This window comes from Chamaea fasciata, unplaced genomic scaffold (assembly GCF_029207755.1).
Source record: "Chamaea fasciata isolate MVZ Bird 193981 ecotype frontalis unplaced genomic scaffold, bChaFas1.0.hap1 SCAF_1, whole genome shotgun sequence".
Taxonomy (NCBI): Eukaryota; Metazoa; Chordata; class Aves; order Passeriformes; family Sylviidae; genus Chamaea; species Chamaea fasciata.
In genome coordinates this window covers 118694386-118703300 of record NW_027094086.1, presented here as the reverse complement: position 1 = coordinate 118703300, position 8915 = coordinate 118694386, and positions in this window count along the sequence as shown.

Below are 8915 nucleotides of genomic sequence, written 5' to 3'. Positions count from 1 at the left end.
TCCGAAAGTTTTCTTAAATTCTGAGCAAAGACTGACTAGTGACATACTTTGCTTAACTGGTGTGTATCTTAAATAGTGGAATTTTAGAAAACCATTAAACCATTCTGTAAAAGAGTATGCTTATTTTCTGTTCTTTTGGGTTACACTTTTGAAACATGGTTGAGCTTATAAGGGCAATTTATTAACTGTCCTTCCTGTAGAAGCACCATAGATCTTTTTTTTAGTTGTATGTCATTGCGAATACTAAAAGTTTAAGTCAGATTTTGTCTTGTGTTTTGCTTTTGATTTATAGCTTCTGAAAATTAGCCAGTATGATTATTTTCACTGTGTTTAGGGAATTATAAGTGGCAGGAACTTTTTAAAAAAATGAACTAGTGATTCTTAGGAAGACAATTCATCACACACTTGTTCTCACACTGAAAATATTTAATGCCAGAAACAAAATAAACAATTGCTATGGATTTTTTTCTAATTTTTTTTAAAAAATTAATTCAAGTAGTCAGTTTAATACTTCAAAATACATTAGAAACACAGTTGTTGAGATGAAAGATGCCACATTTGTTTTCCTACTTTGGAAGAGGAACTTTCCCATTGCTGTAGTTCTTGTTTCTTTATCCAAGCACACAATAAAATTTGCGTGATTGAGAAGTAGTAATCTTTTTATACTCCAACCTGAAAAAGCATAAATCCACCTATGCAAAAACTGGGTAGAGGGAGATTTATAAGTAACCTATTCTTAAAAGCTTTAAACGTTACTTTAAAACATATCTTCATGGTTAGGATTTGAAGTCTGAGGACTTTGAAGGGCCAAGAAGAAATAGCAAGATCAGAAGCACCATCTTTCCACTGAGACATATCTATTCCTATGATAATTATAAGGGAACCGACCTTAAATAAGGTATTGTTTCATGGCTAAATGGTAACTAGATGCTTTATATACCTAATTCCTCTGATTTTCTTTTTTTTTTATATATATATATATTTTTTTTTAGGCACTGGTGAGAGGACTGGTGATTGAAAGTGATTGCATATTTGTAGGCAGAATGCAAAATGGAGTAAAGTTAACAGCATGCTCAGTGTAGCCTATCCCAGCATATACTGACTGTGGCAATGCCCACATGAGAAACTTCCATTAAATAAAATTAATCTTTCTTGACTCCAGAATAAGAGAACTGTGCTGAACTGGTAAGTTTAAGGGCTGGTATCTGATAGATTTATGCAGGTGCCAGGAATGGTAACTAGTTATCTGGAGCTAAATCTCAAAAGAGGAATATTTTGATTGGTCTATACAATTTTTCTGCCCACTGCACATCACAAATGTTTTCATCTGGACTTGTAAAAAATATTTCTAGAAATGTCAGCTTTGAATTTTCTCACCAAACTAACTGGCTTCATAGAAACTTTATTCAACCTTAGTGTCAGAGTTCCCCTTTAAAATTAATAAAAGTTTCTGTAAGTTGATATATCAGCATGTTTAGTTGGTTACAGTATAAGAACTTAATTTGAAGTTATTTGACTTACACTGTCACAGGAAGTTGTATACAACATTACTCCATGAGCCATGCCAAGTTCCCCTGAAGTAAGAACAAAGAAAAATGAAGATACTACACCATTCCTGTTTTCTAGCTGATGAAACGTCACTGTTTGAATCTATACTTTCATAGTTATTTTTGCTTTTCAAAGAGATAAAAATCTGGAAGAGCATTGTGAAGTATTAACAAAACTGGTTCATACACTATCTTTATTAGTGGCTCCTAGAGCCCATGGATTAAAGCATCTTTTAAGTGGACACCAGTTTTTTGATATTCCATATGTCAGTGGAATATATATATATAAGTAATGCAAATACTATAGTGTATGAAAAATAGGAGAATTCTAGTGCCAAAAGTGCTGGGTTTTTTCTTCAGAATTGCACAAACAGTTCACCTATATTGTGTAATTTAGGTTGGTTGTGCTTACTGTAAATAATTAAAATTTTAAATGAACCTTTTGCTGATACTATGGTTTGCGTGTAATGAAATGTCACTAGCCACATCCAGTTCTTCAGGAATAAGGCATGACTCCCAGGCCAGCAGTCAATATTACATGCCTGTTCAGCTCCACAGGATGAAATCTACCAGATGTTTTATAGATATCTGCTCCTATCATCCATAGAAGTCTGTGGCCTACAAAACTCTGTTGCAGATATCTTCGATCTTTTCAGAAAAAACATCTGAGTAAAATATTTGTGGTTTTTTGACAAATGATACCAGTTTAGACATGCATTTACCATTGTGTGTGTGCTTTGTCAAGCAATCAAACTCCACTGGATTTCGTATAGGGTAGAATGTGCCTCTTTGACTTCCTCTGGGCAGGTGGTTCCAGGACTTTGTGTTGATTACATCAGTTGCTTCCTTGGTGCATGTCCGTTTACCTACCAAATAATTTCAAATCTATTTTTTTGGAATTTCCCTGCCTAAACTGTGTGAAACCAGTTGCAGCTATATCCACAGATACACTGTATTCACGTGTTCTCTCTGCCAGTGAAAATCAGCTAGCTCAATCTGTACAGCTAAATGCAAATCAAGCAGTGGATGATGTTGCTGTAGTATCAGTATTTCATAACAATAAATGGAGAGTTATGTGTCTGTGTTCTTCTGTGCAGTATGTCTGCCAATATGTATTACTTAAGAGAGGTGAGATTCACTGAATCATACTTGCAAAATAAGTGATCATTTAGCTGACATGTTTGGCTTAATCCAACACTTCTTTCCTGAGGGAGAAACTCCTTAATGGAAGTACATACTTTTTGCATGGTTCAGCATCTGTGACAGTAAGAAAGGAGAGAACCCTGCTTTTGTCATTTATGTAAAACAAATGGATATGTAGCTTATGCAGGGCCAATTAGCTGTTGCAGTGTCTGCAGTTCTTTCACGTGGTTATCTCTCTGTTTATATATCCAATCTTTGCAGTATTGTTAGACCAGTTTTTCCATAATGGGGTAACAAACCAGGCAAGTGTTCTTGCAAACATTTTCTTCTTCTCTTTCTCCATAAAAGGGTATGTGTGCTTATGGCAATCTCTTTCATAGTGGGTAATACCCTTGACATGTTTTTAGTGTGATAGATGCTCTATTCTGTTCCTATCATCCCATAATTTGGAGAGTCTGTAGCAGAAAAATCCTAAACAAAACGCCACTTAGACCAGTACTTCTATTACTAATTGGTAAAACATGTTCTGATAGATATGCAGAAAAATAGAAAACACTCACTGTTTGATGCAATCTTCTTGTATCAGGTTAGAAGGGATTGCTCAGTGCCACTTAGTCCAGCCTTCCAACAAGATCTGGTTACTCAGGGCTGTGACAACTCTCTGAGGAGGATCATGGTGTCTCCCATTAGCACAGCAGAGCTCTCTTACTGCTAAACAAATCCTTTTCTTTAAGTCACTCCTCATACTCTGGGAGCTTCAGCCTCATGATTATTTGTGGGCCTCCACTGTACTTTCTTCCGTAGATCAGTGCTGTTGTTCTTGTATTGGGGCAACCAGAAATCCCAAGACAACTGAGATAATTAAGGGACTGGAACAACTGGGACATCCATTATATGAGGACAGGCTGAGAATTCTGGAAGTTTAGCCTAGAGAAGAGAGGGTTCAGAGGGATCTCATCAAGGTATGGTAATACTTGAAGGTAGGGTGCAGAGAGGATGGAGCCAGCTGCTTTTTGGAAGTGCCCAGTGACAGTATGAACATCAAGAACCACTTCTGCACTGTGAGACTGATGGAGCACTGGCACACAGGTGAGTTGTGGACTCTCCATCCTTGGAGTTATTCAGTAGTCAAATACACTATCCAATGACTTTTCATTTGCCTTTGTTCAGTTTCAAGACCATTCAGTTGTCTCTTTTCTCCAGTCACTTGAGATCCCTCTGAAGATCAGCCTTGCCCTCCAGTATACTGGGTACTCCCTCAGACATTATCATCCATGACGCTGCAGAGTTTGCACTCTGTCCCATTCTGCTGCTTGTTAATAAGGATGTGAAAGAGAATTAAATGAAGTAAAAAAGTGGATAAAGACACACTTTTGATATCTGAGGTATGACAATAGTAACTGGCTGCCAGCTGAACTTACTGTTACTGATCAGAACAAAATTTGTATGAGAATCCAACTGATCTTCCATCCACTTTAACACTTGTTTAGGCTGTGTCTCACCAGTGTTACTATAGTGATATTACAGGACACTATTGATGGCTTTGCTAAAATCAAAGTAAACATCATAAATTACTCATCCTTTGTCCGCTCACCCTTAGTGACATCATCACCAAAGGCATTGAAGTTGGTTAGACCCAGTTTATCCTCAATGAATCCATGCTGGGTGTTTTCAGTCACCTTTTTGTCCTTTATGTGCTCAGAAATGACGTCTCAGAAGGCTTATTCCAGAACCCTCCTTGGACCAGAGGCAAGGCTGAGTGGCACGTGGGGTCTGGTTCTTCACTGCTCTCCTTGAAGATGGCCTTTTTCCAGTCACTGGGACCTCCCACAATTCCCTTAATCTTTTGAAGACAGTGGAGAGCAGCCTTGCAATCAACCAACCGATGGCTGATGGGCCTGTCTAGGCCCACGGACTTGTATATGCGCTATTAGCTTCAGTGGTTTTTGATTTGATCATTGCTGTGGGCAATGTTTTACTCCTACAGACTAATGTGAAGGAGCTGGGACACCTAAGAAAAAACCTTTGCCAATAAAACCAGAAGCACAAAGGCATTTAATACCTCAGACTTTTCCATTTCATTTATGACTAGATCCATTGCCCTATTAAGCAGTGGTCTCACCTCTTCTTTAGTCTTTTTTCTTTTTTTTTTTCCTGATGGGACTGAAGCCTTCCTTATTTTTTGATTTTTCGTTTACATATCTCTAGGTAGGTTTGGCTTGTGCTGGGCTTTGGCTCTCATATCTACAGGTCTCCCTGCTCAGACAGTGTCTCTTTCTTCAAGTAGTCTGTTGCATTTTCCATCTCTTGTGGTCTTCTGCCATACTTGCTTGTTTTCCTGAGTGTAAGGAAGGACCATTGTTGTGATTTGATAATGTTGCCCTTGAAAATCGGCCAGGTCTTCTTGGCCCTTTTGTCCTTCATGGGAGTATTCCACGTGTCTTATTGTACAGGTCCCTGAACAAGGCAAGATCTGCTTTCTTGAAGGCCAGGATAGTAATTTTTAAAATTTATCTTGCTAAATTGCCTCAAGATTTTAAACTCCACAATGCTGTAGTCATTTCAGCTAAGGTTTCCCTCAACTTTCACAACCCCAGCTGGTTCTTTCTTGTTCACAGAAGCAGGCCCAACAGAGCACCTACTTAGTTTGTCTGTTATCTGTATCAAAAAATTGACATCAGCATGTGCTCCCCACTTAAATAATTTTAAATAGTTGAAAACTATATACTAGACCCTGAACTGGAGTGACTCAGCCTACCTTTGACATTATTAGACCCATGTGCCTGTATGTTTTCATAGATAAATGTCTTCTGGCCTCAAGTCCTAGATGTTTTTTAAGAAATCATATAAGCATGCATAAGTTTTGATTAGAAAGACTGACTGGGTCATCAGTTTTAGTCATGGGCTATCAAAATGTCATATGAGTTTGTTCACATCCTTTTGAGAGATCATTTCAGCATTTTTTGCTCCTTTTGCTTATACTGGACGCAAGAGAACATTCTGGTTCTAGTAGGCAGCCTTCCAATTTCTGATATAACTACTTCTCTTTAGTATGCATTTCTTCCTGAGGGTCTAAATTACCCTTTAATTAAAAAAACCCCTCAACTTTACTTATCTTTGGCATTTAGTGTTCTGATATTTATGGAGAGCCCAGTCCTGTCTCTTCAGGCTGTTTTGCTGTGATAAACAGTCCAAGATGGTTTAAACTGCCATAAAGAGATAGGCTCTTGATTCCCTTGATTCCCAGATGCCAATCTGTCTCATCTCTGTTTTAATTACTCTTTATTGGATATGAGTGATAGAAATCTACACCAACTCCATGTGAAATCTGTTTAGTGCCTGAAGAGAGTTTCATATGCTTAAAATTATGCTCACTTTGAAATCACTTAAGGCCATTTCATTCAACCCCCTTCACTAACTTGTACATTTTTGTCATATATAAACAGTGAAAACACTAGCTTTAATTGAAAAATCTCTAAGAGTTTGTTACTTTTTTCTTAATACGGGATTTTTGCTCTATTTGGTGGTATGTGGTACCAAGAATCATAGTTTTTAATGAAAATGGGGAGTAAGGCAGAGCTATATAACCCTTTCATCTTAAGCACTGAGAATTTATATATAAATTGACCTGTGGATATATTTGTATTTAGTGGGGGAAACATAAACATTTTGCCTTAACACTGTAGAAAACATGCCTCTGAAGCAGACACATACATATTTTCAATCTTGTATTGAGAGTTGCATTGTAGGCTGTGCAGCCACTTAATTTGTGTAAGACCCTTGATAAAGTGTTTGTAGAGTTTTTCAAAACATTTCTAATTAAAACGAGGGGACCTAGAAAATTGGAGTGGAAGCAAAAGCATTGTGGACCTCACATTCTTTTATCTTTATAAATATTTGCATTTTGATTACACAGTACCTAATACCACATGATGAAATGTGATACTGGATCAAAGCCATTGCTCACGCTGTAGCTGAGACTTGTTTAAAATGGCTGATTTATTTGTAGTATTCCATTATACTCCATACTGTTGAGTTACATCTTGCTTTAGCTGAATATGTTCCAGTTAGCTCCAAATAAGAGTAAATGATATTGGAATTGTGGACGAAAGAAAAGCTTGCTATGACATGCAGTTTAATGTATAGAGCTGGTGATGAAAGAGCTGTAAGGACACCTCACATAAATAAGAAGTTACTCTGATATTCTCAGGGTCTGGGAGCACATGGGCTAGATGATAATATTCTGAAGTGAGACTAAATGTGTCTGGAAGACTTAAAACTGATCTACGTTGGTAGTTGCTTTATAACTTGTCAGGTTTGTCAGGTTTGTCAGCTTAGGTTCTTCAAGGATTTATCCTCTGCTGTGCATTATTATCTGCCATTAAAAATCTGGATGATGGAATAGAAAATGCTTATTTAATTTACTTGCAATTCTGCACAGAGGAGAAGCTGCAGATATTGGAGGGTAGGGTCAGAGATCACAATTAATTAAACAATTAAATAATCTGAGGAAAAAAGGTAATTCATAATCCCCAAAAAGGATGTGGTGAAGAGAGAATTCAGGCAGGGAGAGCAATAAGGATGATGAGTGTTACTGCAGTTTTGGTAGTAGAAGAGGATATATAGGCTGATTTAATGTGCATGTCTGCAGTTTTCACCACTGTAAGTAGAAAGTCTTATCTTAAAAAACATGCTGACAAGACAAGAATTACTTTTAATTTTTGGTGGTTAACTGGGAAACAGAGCTCAATAATTTTTGAATGCCCAAATTGAGAGGCTCATCCCCTGGTTTATAGTCATCATTTATGTAGTATTTAAATATTTAGTATGTAGCTTCTGCTAACTGAACTTCCACCCTTAATTTAGGGGTCACTCCTTTTGAAAATCAGGATTTCCAGATGTTTCAAATTATACAACCATCAAATAAAGGACTCTAAAGTTGTGGGGGTTGTGGGTTGATCATTGATAGAGACAAAGATAGAAACTGCTACTCCATGGAAGCATTTGAGTATTTGGACTCAAAAAATGTTTTTTTTCCTTAACCCTTCAGGTCTGTACAATTTGACTCTCATGTCCTGCTCATAGCAAGCTCTTCAAGCCTTTGAATTTCCATACCACTAAGCCAAGATCCCTACTTCCTTCATAAAGAACTATACAATACTTAATATCAGAACGTATGGAAATATGTATGTACATAAATGCTGACAAGGTTTAAAGGCAACCTAAATTCTGAATTTTCTTAAGATGTTTAACTTTTAGAATTTTAGAATATTCAAATGTGATTTTTTTAAAAAATTGCTAATTGAAGTTCTTAACATTTGACATGCTCTTTAATTCCTGGAGTACTGTAATTCTCTTAATACATTATAGAAGATCTAAATAACTAAGCAACTCTTTTTGTTTTCCATATCAGATTGTGAAGAGTGATGCTGTCTTTTTTCCAGGTTTCACATGATAAGTGATGATCCGGTTTGAAACTCACAGTCTTCTGAGAAGTCTGAAGTTACTTGGATAGTGGATTTATGTTATATTATAAAGGGTGGTTTTTTGATTAAGAACTCTAACATATTTCTCATGTTGCACACTGGATTTGGAATATCAATTTCTATAGTCATATATAATATAGTTTTTATCTCTGTAGCCTTGTACAATATGAACAATGTCGAAGAGTCTTGACAGGGCTTCTGCCTAGTATTGTTTAATCAGTCACTGTAAAATTGTCAAAAAACCCCCCAATTTCAGATTAATGCTGAGTATTTAGATAGCTACATCAGCATTGTTCTAGCAGGGTAATTTTAGCTCACTTGTATTTTTTTTCCCACTTCTTCACCACCGTTTGTTTTACATCATGGGCAGGGGTTTTGCAGAAAATTAGGAAAATAAGCCTGTACCAAAATTAACATCCTGAAAGTAATAAAACTTAATAGAAACCACATTTGTGATGGACTGTTTGTTCACAGCAATCTATAGGATCACTGCTAATGTATCATGTTACAGATATCTCATTCTTAATCAAGACAGGTTCAGAAACTTGGCTTCAGAGGCAATTGAAGCAAATAAAGGCAGAAAGGAGAGCTACAACTTAAGGGGAGAATCTTGTAGATTTATATTTTTATGGTATTTTCAGGTTACTTGTTGAAGAATTCCATCATTCTGCTCTGCTGTTTCTTACTGTAAATTGATTATTTGATTGTCCTTGGTACTTCGTAAATATTTTTATATTGC